Raw genomic sequence first — 18,549 nt, 5'->3', positions numbered from 1 at the left:
CCAGGAGGCCGTGGAGGATGAGGCCCACTTCCTGCTACACTGCTCCAAATACTCAGCAGTGAGGGACACTCACTTCAGGAGACTCTCTGATCTCTTACCGGACTTCAGCTCCATGGAAGAGGAAGAGAAACTCTACATCCTGCTGGGTGAAGAGGAAACCACAGTGGGCACAGCGGCACAATATGTCACTGCATGCCATGGACTGAGAGAGACATGATATGCCATGGACTTGTATAACCCCGACCCTAGATGTGTCCCTATCCCCAAGCCCTCAGTCCCTATCCCTCATTCCCTTACTTCTTACTTGCTTTGGCAATGCTAATATGTATTTGGTCCTGCCAATAAAGCTTCTTTGAATTTGAATTTGAATTTGATATGAGATAGAAAGAGAGATAGATAGATAGATAGATATAAGATAGATAGATAGATATGAGAAAGATAGATAGATAGATAGATAGATAGATAGATAGATATAAGATAGATAGATAGATATGAGAAAGATAGATAGAATGATAGATAGATAGATAGATAGATAGATAGATAGATAGATAGATAGATAGATAGATAGATAGATAGATAGATAGATAGATAGATAGATAGATAGATATGAGATAGATAGATAGATAGATATGAGATAGATAGATAGATAGATAGATAGATAGATAGATAGATAGATAGATAGATAGATAGATATGAGATAGATAGATAGATAGATATGAGATAGATAGATAGATAGATAGATATGAGATAGATAGATAGATAGAGATAGACAGATAGATAGATAGATAGATAGATAGATAGATAGATAGATAGATAGATAGATATGAGATAGATAGATAGATAGATAGATAGATAGATAGATAGATATAAATCGAGGCTGTGTACCTTTCCAGTTCCGTGCTTGTTCTGCAGTTGGAGGTGATGTGAGTCTTTATACCTGTAGCTCTCGGCTTACGCCCTTTTTTTATACATATTCAGAGATAAAGTGTCACGGATATGAGCCACACAGTGACCCCTCCTCACTGTGTAGAAGGATTAGATAGATAAATAGATAGATATGTGAGATAGATAGATAGATAGACAGACAGACAGACAGACAGATAGATAGATATGTGAGATAGATAGATAGATAGATAGATAGATAGATAGATAGATAGATAGATAGATAGATAGATAGATAGATAGATAGATAGATATGAGATAGATAGATAGATAGATAGATAGATAGATAGATAGATAGATAGATAGATAGATAGATAGATAGATAGATAGATAGATAGATATGAGATAGATATGATAGATAGATAGATAGATAGATAGATAGATAGATAGATAGATAGATAGATAGATAGATAGATAGATAGATAGATAGATAGATAGATAGATAGATAGATAGATATGAGATAGATAGATAGATAGATAGATAGATAGATAGATAGATAGATAGATAGATAGATAGATAGATAGATAGATAGATAGATAGATATGAGATAGATAGATTAGATAGATAGATAGATAGATAGATAGATAGATAGATATGAGATAGATATGATAGATAGATAGATAGATAGATAGATAGATAGATAGATAGATAGATAGATAGATAGATAGATAGATAGATAGATAGATAGATAGATAGATAGATAGATAGATAGATAGATAGGAGTAAGGAGTAAGCAGCACTGAACATGAGCTCCTGAGTCTACATCAATATATACCTTGTAATGAGCAAACTGTAAGGCATAACCTGGATAATACAGACTCCATGGAAGACAGGAGGAAGCAGGACTAAAAGTTCTTCATGAAAAATAAGAAATGTAAAGATTTGAAAGAAAAAACAAGAATTTTGCTTAGAGGACAGACTGCAGCAGAGAACATCAAGTCTGACGAGTCCAGAGAACTGAGCATCCAAAAGGTAAGAACTTCCTGCAACACCAACACAATCCGACTAGAGAGACAACACCAGAGATATAAGGATTTATCTAAAAATGGAAAATCACAACTTAGAACAAGAAATGCAGAATAAAGTAAATGTCCATAAGACGGAGTTTGGGATAGAAGATTCAGACAACAGGGGGTCCGGCACCTTGGAGATCACATACTCCGAAGAGCAGAGGAGCATTCAAGCGAGGAAAGCAGTAAAACATGCCACAATCAGACACAATCCAGAGACACTTTTTGCTGACTTTACCTCTAAAGAAGAAGTCAAGAGGAAAACAAATGTATTATTCTACACTGAGCACCGCTCCGCCTGGCACACAGCCCTGTGCCAGCACTATAAGGACATATCAAAGTGTGGCATCAATAAGGGCCGACAGATCAGAATAAAAGACCCAGGAAATGATGGGAGTATTACACTTACCATAAGTCTATACAATAACGGCAACGTTCTCATACAAGGCAATGAGGACAAGCTAGAGGAATTCCAAGAAATCTTTCATCATATTAAAGACCAGGCCCAAACTTACAAAGAACAGCAAACTCCAGCAACCCAGACCAGAGATGGACATACAGAGACCATCTCCAGCGACACCCCCGCTGCCCCATGTCCCAATGTCCCACACCCCTCACCCGACACCCTCAGAGACTGTTTATCTCAATTAGAAAGAGACTTTGTACAATTCAAAGAAGAACTTCAAAGAAATCTCGGTGACAAAAACACAAATGACCAAGTAATTAAAGAGATAAACAAACTGAAGTGTGAACATGCATCAGCTCTGCAGGAAATACAATGTACACTCCGAGAGCTGCAACAAGAAAATACAAAGCTCAGATTAGAGATAGAAAATCTAAAACCACAAACACAAAGTCTAGGAGCAAGGGAGAGCGCTGACATAAGGACTGCCAATGACCAGGGCGCTAGTACATCAAATCACCCAAACCCAATAAATATTCCTGAAATTAATGAAAACAAACTAGGAGAAAACAGAGCGATACAAGAGGGTACAAAGCCGACCGCCAACCAATCCTCCAGCACAGAACCACAGCAGCACCACATAACACCACCAAGCAGGACCCAGGACACAAGCATCAGACAAGCCACCCGCAAGTCACAATGTCCTGATACTGTCCTAATAATTGACTCAAATGGCAAATACCTTAATTCACGGCGACTCTTCCCAGGAAAAAGGGTCAGTAAAATTCACTGTGCAACTATCCAACAAGTCACATCAGTCATCAATAACCCACATTTTACCAATCCAAACCATCTCATTATACACACGGGTACAAACAACCTCCAAGACCAGCAACAGCAGATTGCAGAACAACTGACCCAACTAGCAAAGACGGCACAACAAAAGTTCCCTGACAGTAAAATAATTATATCATCCGTGCTCCCAAGAAAAGATGTACCCAACGAGATCACCCAGGCCATCAACACAGAGCTGGCAGCGAACATCAGCTCAATGTCAAACATCAGCCTGGCACAACACCCCTCCATAGAGCAGCACCACCTGTATGATGACAAACACCTCAACAAACGAGGGGTCAGCCTTCTGGCCAAAGAACTGAAAGACATTGTGCTGAACAGACCCCCCAGACCTGGACCCCACACCAGCCAAAGCCAAAACATGGAGACATCACTAACAATGAAAAGACCTCAAACTCCACACACCTCACTACACCCAGGAGAAAAACCCCTTTACCCAAGGTCAGACCAACAGAGGCAAAAGCCATGGAGAAAACCCCCTGCCTCACACAGAGACACGCAGAGCAGAGACATGGAGGAAACCCCCTGCCTCACACAGAGACACACAGAGCAGAGACATGGAGGAAACCCCCTGCCTCACACAGAGACACACAGAGCAGAGACATGGAGGAAACCCCCTGCCTCACACAGAGACACGCAGAGCAGAGACATGGAGGAAACCCCCTGCCTCACACAGAGACACGCAGAGCAGAGACATGGAGGAAACACCCTGCCTCACACAGAGACACGCAGAGCAGAGACATGGAGGAAACCCCCTGCCTCACACAGAGACACGCAGAGCAGAGACATGGAGATGCTAAAGACCCTGCTCAGCACTCTATGTAAAAAACTAATGTGACTGTACAACACGAGAACATCTACAACACATCCAACAGTCACATCTCCAGCCCGTCCTACACAGCGCCGCTCATTACAAGGTATATGGACACACAATGACGTCCTTTATAATCAGCAGCTGGAATATTCAAGGCCTCAACGCCTCAGCCTTTGGATGCAAAATTAACGATCCAGACTTCATCCAAAGACTGAAAAATATCGATATACAAATCCTCCTGGAAACATGGACTAGGACAGAGAATGAGTCCCTGGTGCCCACTGGATACAGGGAAATCTCTGTCCCCGCCCTGAAAAATAAACACATCAAGCAGGGTCGGTGTTCAGGAGGAATATTAGTCTGGTACAAGGAGGAGCTCCATGAGCAGATCAAAGCCGTGAAGCGAGGAGACAGCCACATCTGGATAAGAATAGGCAGCTCCATCCTCACCTCTCAGTCTGACATGTATCTCTGCGCAACGTACATCGCACCGCCAGAGTCCCCGTACTCCAACCCAGACAGCTTTGAGATTATACAAAGGGAAGCCGCCCATTTCCAGACCCTGGGCAGCGTTCTCATCTACGGAGACCTCAATGCAAGAACGGGGAGAGATAAAGACTACCTGACCAATGATGGAAACATCTTCATCTTTGGAGCAGAGGCCGACTGTCATAACTCCCTACAGAAAGAGAGAAACAGCTATGACAGCACCGTCAACAAAAGCGGGAAAAAACTACTGAATCTATGTCGAAGCTTAGGACTCCACATACTGAATGGCCGCACCAAGGGAGACTCTTTAGGAAGGTATACACTAAACTCCCATGTAGGCAGCAGTGTAGTAGACTATGCCATCACGGACATGGACCCCGCAAACATTGGCGCACTCATAGTCACTCCACAAACGCACCTGTCAGATCACAACCAATTACTTCTATACATCAAATCCACAACCAAACCATCTGCACAAAAACCACATCAAACCGGCCTCTTCAACCTGCCCCCATCTTATAAATGGTCCAAAACGTCAACTATAAAATATAAAGAGACAATGAACAGACCAGAAGTGCAGGAGATGCTTCACAACCTCTACAACAAGGTGTATGAGACAAGCCCAGGAGGGGTCAATCAGGCCGTAAATGACCTCAATAATATATTCTATACCATGGCAGAGAAGTCTGACCTGAAAAGATGTGACTACAAGAGGCCACAAGAAATACATCCTAACGGTTGGTTTGACCGTGAGTGCAAAGAAGTACGGAAGACCCTAAGAAATGCCTCAAATAAGAAGCACCGAGACCCAAACAACACCGGTCTGAAGGAGGCCGACAGCAACATACAGAGGCAATACAAGACCATCCTCCGAAAGAAAAAACAAAGGCACATCTCCACCAAACTTACCCAACTCCAAGATGCCCTCCATGACAACTCGTTCTGGGAATTATGGAAACACATGGGCAAAAATTGCAAGAAAAACAACCTTCATATTCAAAATGGCAACATCTGGCTCCAATATTTCAGGGACCTCTACAAAGATATCCCGAAAGAAGAACAAAGCCAAGAACAAAAACAAATAATATCAAAATTGAAGGCGATGGAGGAAACACTTAAAGATTCTCAAAACCCCCTGGATACACCAATAACACTGCAAGAAGTAACAGAGAGAACCTCAGACATAAGGTGTAAAAAATCCAGCGGCCTAGACAGAATCTCACCAGAAATGATAAAACACAGCCCGCCAGAAATACAGGCCGCAATAGTCAAACTATTTAATATAGTGCTGAGTGCCGGCTACTTCCCGCAAATCTGGAACCAAGGCCTTATAACACCAATCCACAAGAGTGGGGACAGGTACGACCCGGCCAACTACCGAGGGATATGTGTCAGCAGCAACCTGGGGAAACTGTTCAGCAGCATCCTGAATAAGAGAATCCTCAGCTTCCTCTCCCAGCACAATGTCCTCCACCAAAGCCAAGCTGGGTTCATGCCAAACCACCGCACCACTGACCACATCTACACCCTGCGCAGCCTCATCAAGAGCCACGTCCACAATACAAAGCATGGGAAGATTTACGCCTGTTTTGTGGACTTTAAGAAGGCCTTTGACTCAGTGTGGCACCCGGGCCTATTCCTGAAACTGCTGGAGAGCGGAATAGGAGGTAAAACCTATGACGTCATCAGAAGCTCCTACACAGAGAACAGATGCAGCGTGAAGGTGAACGGGAGAAGAACGGCTGATTTCCAGCAGAGCCGAGGAGTCAGACAAGGCTGCAGCCTCAGTCCAACGCTCTTCAACATCTACATCAATGAACTGGCCACAGCTCTGGAATCCTCCTCAGCACCAGGTCTCGCCCTCCATGACACCCAGGTGAAATTCCTGCTGTATGCAGATGACCTTCTGTTACTATCACCAACCGAGAAAGGTCTCCAAGACAACCTGCAAATCCTAGAAAAATTCAGCTCCACGTGGGCACTACCCATCAATGCCAAGAAAACCAACATCATGGTGTTCCAGAAGAGAAACTCAAAATCCCCCAGGCACCCGACCTTCACACTAAATAACGCCACAATCACAGCGACCGACAGGTACACTTACCTGGGCCTAGAAATCAACCAATCAGGAAGCTTTAAACAAGCCATAGAGATTCTGAAAGACAAGGCGTGCAAAACCTTCTATGCCATCAGACGAAAACTCTATCATCTCAAACCACCAGTGACGGTCTGGCTGAAAATCTTTGACTCCATCATCTCCCCAATCCTCCTGTATGCCAGTGAAGTCTGGGGTCCGGACACATACCCAGACTGGTCAAGGTGGGATTCCAGCCCAACAGAAATCTTCCACCTAGAATTCTGCAAACACCTTCTCCAAGTCCATCGGAGCACCTCAAATAGTGCCTGTCGGGCAGAACTGGGCAGATTCCCACTACACCTCACAATCCAGAAGAGGGCGCTATCATTCTGGGCCCATCTACACAGCAGCAGGCAAAGTTCCTATCACCATAAAGCCTTGTTACACCAAGGGGTCCCAGGTAAACCAGGCCCCCCAGAACATCTCACCCTGACCCGGCCTGAAGAAAATGTCACCCAGCGCGGCCTCACAAAAGCCGAAATCAAGAAGACAATAAACAAAGGCCAAGAGGAATATATCAGTGACTGGAGGAACGACATAAAGACATCCCAGAAACTGACAATATACCGGAGTCTACAGCGGGAATATAAACTGGCGCCATATCTGGAGAAACTGCCAAACCCCAGAGACAGACAGATCCTGAGCCGCTACAGACTGAGCGCCCACAACCTGCTCATCGAATCCGGGCGCCACAGACAAACCTACAAGCCCAGGGAGAGCCGACTGTGCCAACAGTGCGACCAGGAGGCCGTGGAGGATGAGGCCCACTTCCTGCTACACTGCTCCAAATACTCAGCAGTGAGGGACACTCACTTCAGGAGACTCTCTGATCTCTTACCGGACTTCAGCTCCATGGAAGAGCAAGAGAAACTCTACATCCTGCTGGGTGAAGAGGAAACCACAGTGGGCACAGCGGCACAATATGTCACTGCATGCCATAAACTGAGAGAGACATGATATGCCATGGACTTGTATAACCCCGACCCTAGATGTGTCCCTATCCCCAAGCCCTCAGTCCCTATCCCTCATTCCCTTACTTCTTACTTGCTTTGGCAATGCTAATATGTATTTGGTCCTGCCAATAAAGCTTCTTTGAATTGAATTGAATTGAATTGATATGAGATAGATAGACAGATAGATAGATAGATAGATAGATAGATAGATAGATAGATAGATATGAGATAGATAGATAGATAGATAGATAGATAGATAGATAGATAGATAGATAGATAGATAGATAGATAGATGATAGATAGATAGATAGATAGATAGATAGATAGATAGATAGATAGATAGATAGATAGATAGATAGATAGATATGAGATAGATAGATAGATATGAGATAGATAGATAGATAGATAGATAGATAGATAGATGATAGATAGATAGATAGATAGATAGATAGATAGATAGATAGATAGATATAAATCGAGGCTGTGTACCTTTCCAGTTCCGTGCTTGTTCTGCAGTTGGAGGTGATGTGAGTCTTTATACCTGTAGCTCTCGGCTTACGCCCTTTTTTTATATATATTCAGAGATAAAGTGTCACGGATATGAGCCACACAGTGACCCCTCCTCACTGTGTAGAAGGATTAGATAGATAAATAGATAGATATGTGAGATAGATAGACAGACAGACAGACAGACAGACAGACAGACAGACAGATAGATAGATAGATAGATAGATAGATGATAGATATGAGATAGATAGATAGATAGATAGATAGATATGAGATAGATAGATAGATATGAGATAGATAGATAGATAGATAGATAGATAGATAGATAGATAGATAGATAGATAGATAGATAGATATGAGATAGATAGATAGATAGATAGATAGATAGATAGATAGATAGATAGATAGATAGATAGATAGATATGAGATAGATAGATAGATAGATAGATAGATAGATATGAGATAGATAGATAGATAGATAGATAGATAGATAGATATGAGATAGATAGATAGATAGATAGATAGATAGATAGATATGAGATAGATAGATATGAGATAGATAGATAGATAGATAGATAGATAGATAGATAGATAGATAGATAGATAGATAGATATGAGATAGATAGATAGATAGATAGATAGATAGATAGAGAGATAGATAGATATGATAGATAGATAGATAGATAGATAGATAGATAGATAGATAGATAGATAGATAGATAGATAGATAGATATGAGATAGATAGATAGATAGATAGATAGATAGAAATCGAGGCTGTGTACCTTTCCAGTTCCGTGCTTGTTCTGCAGTTGGAGGTGATGTGAGTCTTTATACCTGTAGCTCTCGGCTTACGCCCTTTTTTTATATATATTCAGAGATAAAGTGTCACGGATATGAGCCACACAGTGACCCCTCCTCACTGTGTAGAAGGATTAGATAGATAAATAGATAGATATGTGAGATAGATAGATAGATAGACAGACAGACAGACAGACAGACAGACAGACAGACAGACAGACAGACAGACAGACAGACAGACAGACAGATAGATAGATAGATAGATATGATGACAAACACCTCAACAAACGAGGGGTCAGCCTTCTGGCCAAAGAACTGAAAGACATTGTGCTGAACAGACCCCCCAGACCTGGACCCCACACCAGCCAAAGCCAAAACATGGAGACATCACTAACAATGAAAAGACCTCAAACTCCACACACCTCACTACACCCAGGAGAAAAACCCCTTTACCCAAGGTCAGACCAACAGAGACAAAAGCCATGGAGAAAACCCCCTGCCTCACACAGAGACACGCAGAGCAGAGACATGGAGGAAACCCCCTGCCTCACACAGAGACACACAGAGCAGAGACATGGAGGAAACCCCCTGCCTCACACAGAGACACACAGAGCAGAGACATGGAGGAAACCCCCTGCCTCACACAGAGACACGCAGAGCAGAGACATGGAGGAAACCCCCTGCCTCACACAGAGACACGCAGAGCAGAGACATGGAGGAAACACCCTGCCTCACACAGAGACACGCAGAGCAGAGACATGGAGGAAACCCCCTGCCTCACACAGAGACACGCAGAGCAGAGACATGGAGATGCTAAAGACCCTGCTCAGCACTCTATGTAAAAAACTAATGTGACTGTACAACACGAGAACATCTACAACACATCCAACAGTCACATCTCCAGCCCGTCCTACACAGCGCCGCTCATTACAAGGTATATGGACACACAATGACGTCCTTTATAATCAGCAGCTGGAATATTCAAGGCCTCAACGCCTCAGCCTTTGGATGCAAAATTAACGATCCAGACTTCATCCAAAGACTGAAAAATATCGATATACAAATCCTCCTGGAAACATGGACTAGGACAGAGAATGAGTCCCTGGTGCCCACTGGATACAGGGAAATCTCTGTCCCCGCCCTGAAAAATAAACACATCAAGCAGGGTCGGTGTTCAGGAGGAATATTAGTCTGGTACAAGGAGGAGCTCCATGAGCAGATCAAAGCCGTGAAGCGAGGAGACAGCCACATCTGGATAAGAATAGGCAGCTCCATCCTCACCTCTCAGTCTGACATGTATCTCTGCGCAACGTACATCGCACCGCCAGAGTCCCCGTACTCCAACCCAGACAGCTTTGAGATTATACAAAGGGAAGCCGCCCATTTCCAGACCCTGGGCAGCGTTCTCATCTACGGAGACCTCAATGCAAGAACGGGGAGAGATAAAGACTACCTGACCAATGATGGAAATATCTTCATCTTTGGAGCAGAGGCGACTGTCATAACTCCCTACAGAAAGAGAGAAACAGCTATGACAGCACCGTCAACAAAAGCGGGAAAAAACTACTGAATCTATGTCGAAGCTTAGGACTCCACATACTGAATGGCCGCACCAAGGGAGACTCTTTAGGAAGGTATACACTAAACTCCCATGTAGGCAGCAGTGTAGTAGACTATGCCATCACGGACATGGACCCCGCAAACATTGGCGCACTCATAGTCACTCCACAAACGCACCTGTCAGATCACAACCAATTACTTCTATACATCAAATCCACAACCAAACCATCTGCACAAAAACCACATCAAACCGGCCTCTTCAACCTGCCCCCATCTTATAAATGGTCCAAAACGTCAACTATAAAATATAAAGAGACAATGAACAGACCAGAAGTGCAGGAGATGCTTCACAACCTCTACAACAAGGTGTATGAGACAAGCCCAGGAGGGGTCAATCAGGCCGTAAATGACCTCAATAATATATTCTATACCATGGCAGAGAAGTCTGACCTGAAAAGATGTGACTACAAGAGGCCACAAGAAATACATCCTAACGGTTGGTTTGACCGTGAGTGCAAAGAAGTACGGAAGACCCTAAGAAATGCCTCAAATAAGAAGCACCGAGACCCAAACAACACCGGTCTGAAGGAGGCCGACAGCAACATACAGAGGCAATACAAGACCATCCTCCGAAAGAAAAAACAAAGGCACATCTCCACCAAACTTACCCAACTCCAAGACGCCCTCCATGACAACTCGTTCTGGGAATTATGGAAACACATGGGCAAAAATTGCAAGAAAAACAACCTTCATATTCAAAATGGCAACATCTGGCTCCAATATTTCAGGGACCTCTACAAAGATATCCCGAAAGAAGAACAAAGCCAAGAACAAAAACAAATAATATCAAAATTGAAGGCGATGGAGGAAACACTTAAAGATTCTCAAAACCCCCTGGATACACCAATAACACTGCAAGAAGTAACAGAGAGAACCTCAGACATAAGGTGTAAAAAATCCAGCGGCCTAGACAGAATCTCACCAGAAATGATAAAACACAGCCCGCCAGAAATACAGGCCGCAATAGTCAAACTATTTAATATGGTGCTGAGTGCCGGCTACTTCCCGCAAATCTGGAACCAAGGCCTTATAACACCAATCCACAAGAGTGGGGACAGGTACGACCCGGCCAACTACCGAGGGATATGTGTCAGCAGCAACCTGGGGAAACTGTTCAGCAGCATCCTGAAGAAGAGAATCCTCAGCTTCCTCTCCCAGCACAATGTCCTCCACCAAAGCCAAGCTGGGTTCATGCCAAACCACCGCACCACTGACCACATCTACACCCTGCGCAGCCTCATCAAGAGCCACGTCCACAATACAAAGCATGGGAAGATTTACGCCTGTTTTGTGGACTTTAAGAAGGCCTTTGACTCAGTGTGGCACCCGGGCCTATTCCTGAAACTGCTGGAGAGCGGAATAGGAGGTAAAACCTATGACGTCATCAGAAGCTCCTACACAGAGAACAGATGCAGCGTGAAGGTGAACGGGAGAAGAACGGCTGATTTCCAGCAGAGCCGAGGAGTCAGACAAGGCTGCAGCCTCAGTCCAACGCTCTTCAACATCTACATCAATGAACTGGCCACAGCTCTGGAATCCTCCTCAGCACCAGGTCTCGCCCTCCATGACACCCAGGTGACATTCCTGTTGTATGCAGATGACCTTCTGTTACTATCACCAACCGAGAAAGGTCTCCAAGACAACCTGCAAATCCTAGAAAAATTCAGCTCCACGTGGGCACTACCCATCAATGCCAAGAAAACCAACATCATGGTGTTCCAGAAGAGAAACTCAAAATCCCCCAGGCACCCGACCTTCACACTAAATAACGCCACAATCACAGCGACCGACAGGTACACTTACCTGGGCCTAGAAATCAACCAATCAGGAAGCTTTAAACAAGCCATAGAGATTCTGAAAGACAAGGCGTGCAAAACCTTCTATGCCATCAGACGAAAACTCTATCATCTCAAACCACCAGTGACGGTCTGGCTGAAAATCTTTGACTCCATCATCTCCCCAATCCTCCTGTATGCCAGTGAAGTCTGGGGTCCGGACACATACCCAGACTGGTCAAGGTGGGATTCCAGCCCAACAGAAATCTTCCACCTAGAATTCTGCAAACACCTTCTCCAAGTCCATCGGAGCACCTCAAATAGTGCCTGTCGGGCAGAACTGGGCAGATTCCCACTACACCTCACAATCCAGAAGAGGGCGCTATCATTCTGGGCCCATCTACACAGCAGCAGGCAAAGTTCCTATCACCATAAAGCCCTGTTACACCAAGGGGTCCCAGGTAAACCAGGCCCCCCAGAACATCTCACCCTGACCCGGCCTGAAGAAAATGTCACCCAGCGCGGCCTCACAAAAGCCGAAATCAAGAAGACAATAAACAAAGGCCAAGAGGAATATATCAGTGACTGGAGAAACGACATAAAGACATCCCAGAAACTGACAATATACCGGAGTCTACAGCGGGAATATAAACTGGCGCCATATCTGGAGAAACTGCCAAACCACAGAGACAGACAGATCCTGAGCCGCTACAGACTGAGCGCCCACAACCTGCTCATCGAATCCGGGCGCCACAGACAGACCTACAAGCCCAGGGAGAGCCGACTGTGCCAACAGTGCGACCAGGAGGCCGTGGAGGATGAGGCCCACTTCCTGCTACACTGCTCCAAATACTCAGCAGTGAGGGACACTCACTTCAGGAGACTCTCTGATCTCTTACCGGACTTCAGCTCCATGGAAGAGCAAGAGAAACTCTACATCCTGCTGGGTGAAGAGGAAACCACAGTGGGCACAGCGGCACAATATGTCACTGCATGCCATGGACTGAGAGAGACATGATATGCCATGGACTTGTATAACCCCGACCCTAGATGTGTCCCTATCCCCAAGCCCTCAGTCCCTATCCCTCATTCCCTTACTTCTTACTTGCTTTGGCAATGCTAATATGTATTTGGTCCTGCCAATAAAGCTTCTTTGAATTTGAATTTGAATTTGAATTTGAATTTGATAGATAGATAGATAGATAGATAGATAGATAGATAGATAGATAGATAGATAGATAGATAGATATGAGATAGATAGATATGAGATAGATAGACAGATAGATAGATAGATAGATAGATAGATAGATAGATAGATAGATAGATAGATATGAGATAGATAGATAGATAGATATGAGATAGATAGACAGATAGATAGATAGATAGATAGATAGATAGATAGATAGATAGATATGAGATAGATAGATAGATAGATAGATAGATAGATAGATAGATAGATAGATAGATAGATAGATAGATATAAGATAGATAGATAGATAGATATAAGATAGATAGATAGATAGATAGATAGATAGATAGATAGATAGATAGATATGAGATAGATAGATAGATAGATAGATAGATAGATAGATAGATATGAGATAGATAGAGAGATAGATATGAGATAGATAGAGAGATAGATATGAGATAGATAGATAGATAGATAGATAGATAGGTAGATGATAGATAGATAGATAGATATGAGATAGATAGATAGATAGATAGATATGAGATAGATAGATAGATAGATAGATAGATAGATAGATAGATATGAGATAGATAGAGAGATAGATATGAGATAGATAGATAGATAGATAGATAGATAGATAGATAGATAGATAGATAGATAGATAGATAGATAGCTATGAGATAGATAGATAGATATGAGATAGATAGATAGATATGAGATAGATAGATAGATATAAGATAGATAGATAGATAGATAGATAGATAGATAGATAGATAGATAGATAGATAGATAGATATGAGATAGATAGATAGATAGATATGAGATAGATAGATAGATATAAGATAGATAGATAGATATGAGATAGATAGATAGATAGATAGATATGAGATAGATAGATAGATATGAGATAGATAGATAGATAGATAGATAGATAGATAGATAGATAGATAGATAGATAGATAGATAGATAGATAGATATGAGATAGATAGATAGATATGAGATAGATAGATAGATAGATAGATAGATAGATAGATAGATAGATAGATAGATAGATAGATATGAGATAGATAGATAGATAGATATGAGATAGATAGATAGATAGATAGATAGATAGATAGATAGATAGATAGATAGATAGATAGATAGATAGATAGATAGATAGATAGATAGATATGAGATAGATAGATAGATAGATAGATAGATATGAGATAGATAGATAGATAGATAGATAGATAGATAGATAGATAGATAGATAGATAGATAGATAGATATGAGATAGATAGATAGCAAACATAGAATGGTGACAGCACCCTGCGACACTAATGCCACCTAAACCACTAAATATAAATAAATATGCACTAAAGCTAAATCTACTTACAAATAGGGAGGTTCTTAGTGCACATTTTGATCAAAAAGTGTTAGCCCACCTGCCACGACAAGGCGACCTCTGTAAGGTGGGAACCTACGCTGCACATACACCCAGAACTGGGACTAAGCCTACATATATACCTGGGGATGGGAGGATCCAGCATTGAACTGATTAAAATCACCCAGGGCAGAATGGGAGGAGTGCAAGATCAACAAGTGGAGGCCGTCACTAACCCCACATATATGGATCCCATAAACACAACAATAGATAGATAGATAGATAGATAGATAGATAGATAGATAGATAGATAGATAGATAGATAGATAGATAGATAGATAGATAGATAGATATGAGATAGATAGATAGATAGATAGATAGATAGATAGATAGATAGATAGATAGATAGATAGATATGAGATAGATAGATAGATAGATAGATAGATAGATAGATAGATAGATAGATAGATAGATAGATAGATAGATAGATATGAGATAGATAGATAGATAGATAGATAGATAGATAGATAGATAGATAGATAGATAGAAATTAGATAGATAGATAGATAGATAGATAGATATGAGATAGATAGATAGATATGAGATAGATAGATAGATAGATAGATAGATAGATAGATAGATAGATATGAGATAGATATAGTGTATATAGATATTATATGGGGTTGTGTACATATAGTGTTTATAGATTTTATATAGATAGATTTTGTATAGGGATGTGTACATATAGTGTGTATATGGACATATTGTATAGGGGTGTGCACATATGGTGTATATAGATATTGTATAGGGTGTGTACATATAGTGTATATAGATATTGTATAGGGTGAGTACATATAGTGTATATAGATACTGTATAGGCGTATGTGCATATAGTGTATAGAGATAGATACAGTATAGGTGTGTACACAGTGTATATAGATATTGTATAGGGGTTTGTACGTATAGTGTAGATAGATATTGTATAGGGAATCATATAGTGTATATCGTTATTGTATAGGGAATTGTACATATATTGCATATATTGTATGGGGTGTACATATAGTGTATATATTGTATAGGGGTGTGTACATATAGTGTATATATATTGAATAGGGGATGTGTACATATAGTGTATGTATATATATATTGCATAGGGGTGTGTATATGTATGTATATATATATATATATATTGTATAGGGTTGTGTACATATAGTGTATATAGATATTGTATAGGGTGTACATATAGCATATATACATATTGTATAGGGGGTTTACATACAGTGTGTCTATATAGTGTGTATATATTTAGGGGTGTGTAAATATAGTCAATATTGTATAGGGGTGTGTGCATATAGTGTGTGTGTGTATATATATATTGTATAGGGTGTGTTTATATAGTGTGTATATAGATATATAGTGTATGGGTGTGTGTGTGTGTGTGTGTGTACATATAGTATAGGGGTGTGTACATATAGTGTATATATTGTATAGGGGTGTGTGTATATTGTAAATGAGTGTGCACATATAGTGTGTATATATTGTGTAGGGGTCTGTACATATAGTATATATTGTATAGGGGTGTGTACATAGTGTGTATATATTGTATGGGGTGTACATATAGTTTATATATTGTATAGGGGTGTGTACATAGTGTATATAGATATATAGTGTGTGGGGGTGTGTACATATAGTGTGTATATATTGTATAGCAGTGTGTACATATAGTGTATATATATTGTATAGGGGTGTGTACATATAGTGTAAATATATTTATATTGTATAGGGGTGTGTGTGTGTATATATAGTATATATTGTATAGCGGTGTGTACATATAGTGTATATTTATTGAATAGGGGATGTGTACATATAGTGTATGTATGTGTGTATATTTATATATATATTGTATAGGTGTGTGTGTATATATATAGTATAGGGGTGTGTACATATAGTGTATATATATATATAGTATTGTGTGTATGTATATATATATATAGTATAGGGGTGTGTACATATAGTGTATAGGGGTGTGTACATATAGTATATATATATATATATAGTATAGGGTTGTGTACATATAGTGTGTGTGTATGTGTGTATATATATATATATATTTTGTATAGGGGATTGTACATATAGTATATATATATATATATATATATATATTGTATAGGGGTGTGTACATATAGTGTATATATTGTATAGGGTTGTGTACATATAGTGTGTGTGTGTATATATATATATATATTTTGTATAGGGGATTGTACATATAGTATATATATATATATATTGTATAGGGGTGTGTACATATAGTATATATATTGTATAGGGGTGTGTACATATAGTGTATATAGAGTATGGGTGTGTATAAGTTGTATAGGGGTGTTTATATACAGTGTCTATATTGTATAGGGGTGTGTACATCGAACATATATTGTATAGGGGTGTGTACATATAGTATAGGGTGTGTACATATAGTGTGTAGATATTGTATAGGGGTGTGTACTTATAGTGTATATATATTGTATAGGGGTGTGTACATATAGTGTATAGGGTTGTGTACATATAGTATATATGGTATAGGGGTGTGTGTGTATATATTGTATATGGGTGTGTACTTATAGTGTATATATATTGTATAGGGGTGTGTACATATAGTATAGGGTGTGTACATATAGTGTGTATATATTGTATAGGGGTGTGTACTTATAGTGTATATATATTGTATAGGGGTGTGTACATATAGTGTATAGGGGTGTGTACATATAGTATATATGGTATAGGGGTGTGTGTGTATATATTGTATATGGGTGTGTACATATAGTGTGTATGTATATATATTTAGAAGTCATCTCTGGCTAAGTGTCATACTGTCAAAGTGTCCTGGCAGTTATACATGGCACAGATCTAACATCCATCTCTCTTCTCTTCATACAGGTATATAATCCATTTCATTCCTGCATGAACCTCATCCCTGCTGTAGCTGCATTTCAAAAAGCTGAAACTTTTATTTTATGGTATATAACTCTGCTTTCCTGTCTTGCTATATAGTCTAATGTTATCTCAAAGTTTTGTCAAAGTGTTTGATCGTCGTTAAGTTTTATGATCATCCAGACCTGCTAGTTTGTTTGTTTATCTCTGCAGAGCTTTTTCACCTCATGTGTCTAGTTGATTTGATTAATAGCTGAACGAGCTTAATTAGGCCTAGATCTGAGCACCTACTCCCCTATAAATTTAGATGTAGCATATGGGGAAGGCACTCGTGCAGGGGGGCACGACGGCAGAAGTCATCTCTGTGTAAGTGTCATACTGTCAAAGTGTCCTGGCAGTTATACATGGCAGTTATACATGGCAGCTATACATGGCAGTTATACATGGCAGTTATACATGGCAGTTGGACAGGGTCAGTGACAGGTAAGCTGCATTACCAAACCAGACAAACTAGCTCACGCTCTCAATATTAGATTTCTAACTATCTGTAAACAAACATGTTTGCCACCGCTCTCATCATTATAGCTGCTCTTGGTTTTCAATCCTATCGCCCATTTAAGACTTGCCCAAACACAGTCCGCATCAGTCCTTCTATCCTGGCCTCACCCATGTACAGCTCCCATTCACTATTCACTTTCCTCAGTCAACTTAACCCATCTCATCCCACTGCCCAACATAAAAATCGCTCTCATAAATCACA

Source organism: Rhinoderma darwinii, unplaced genomic scaffold (assembly GCF_050947455.1).
Source record: "Rhinoderma darwinii isolate aRhiDar2 unplaced genomic scaffold, aRhiDar2.hap1 Scaffold_41, whole genome shotgun sequence".
Taxonomy (NCBI): domain Eukaryota; kingdom Metazoa; phylum Chordata; class Amphibia; order Anura; family Rhinodermatidae; genus Rhinoderma; species Rhinoderma darwinii.
The sequence above is the reverse complement of the archived record's forward strand: the minus strand, read 5'-3'. Positions refer to the sequence as shown.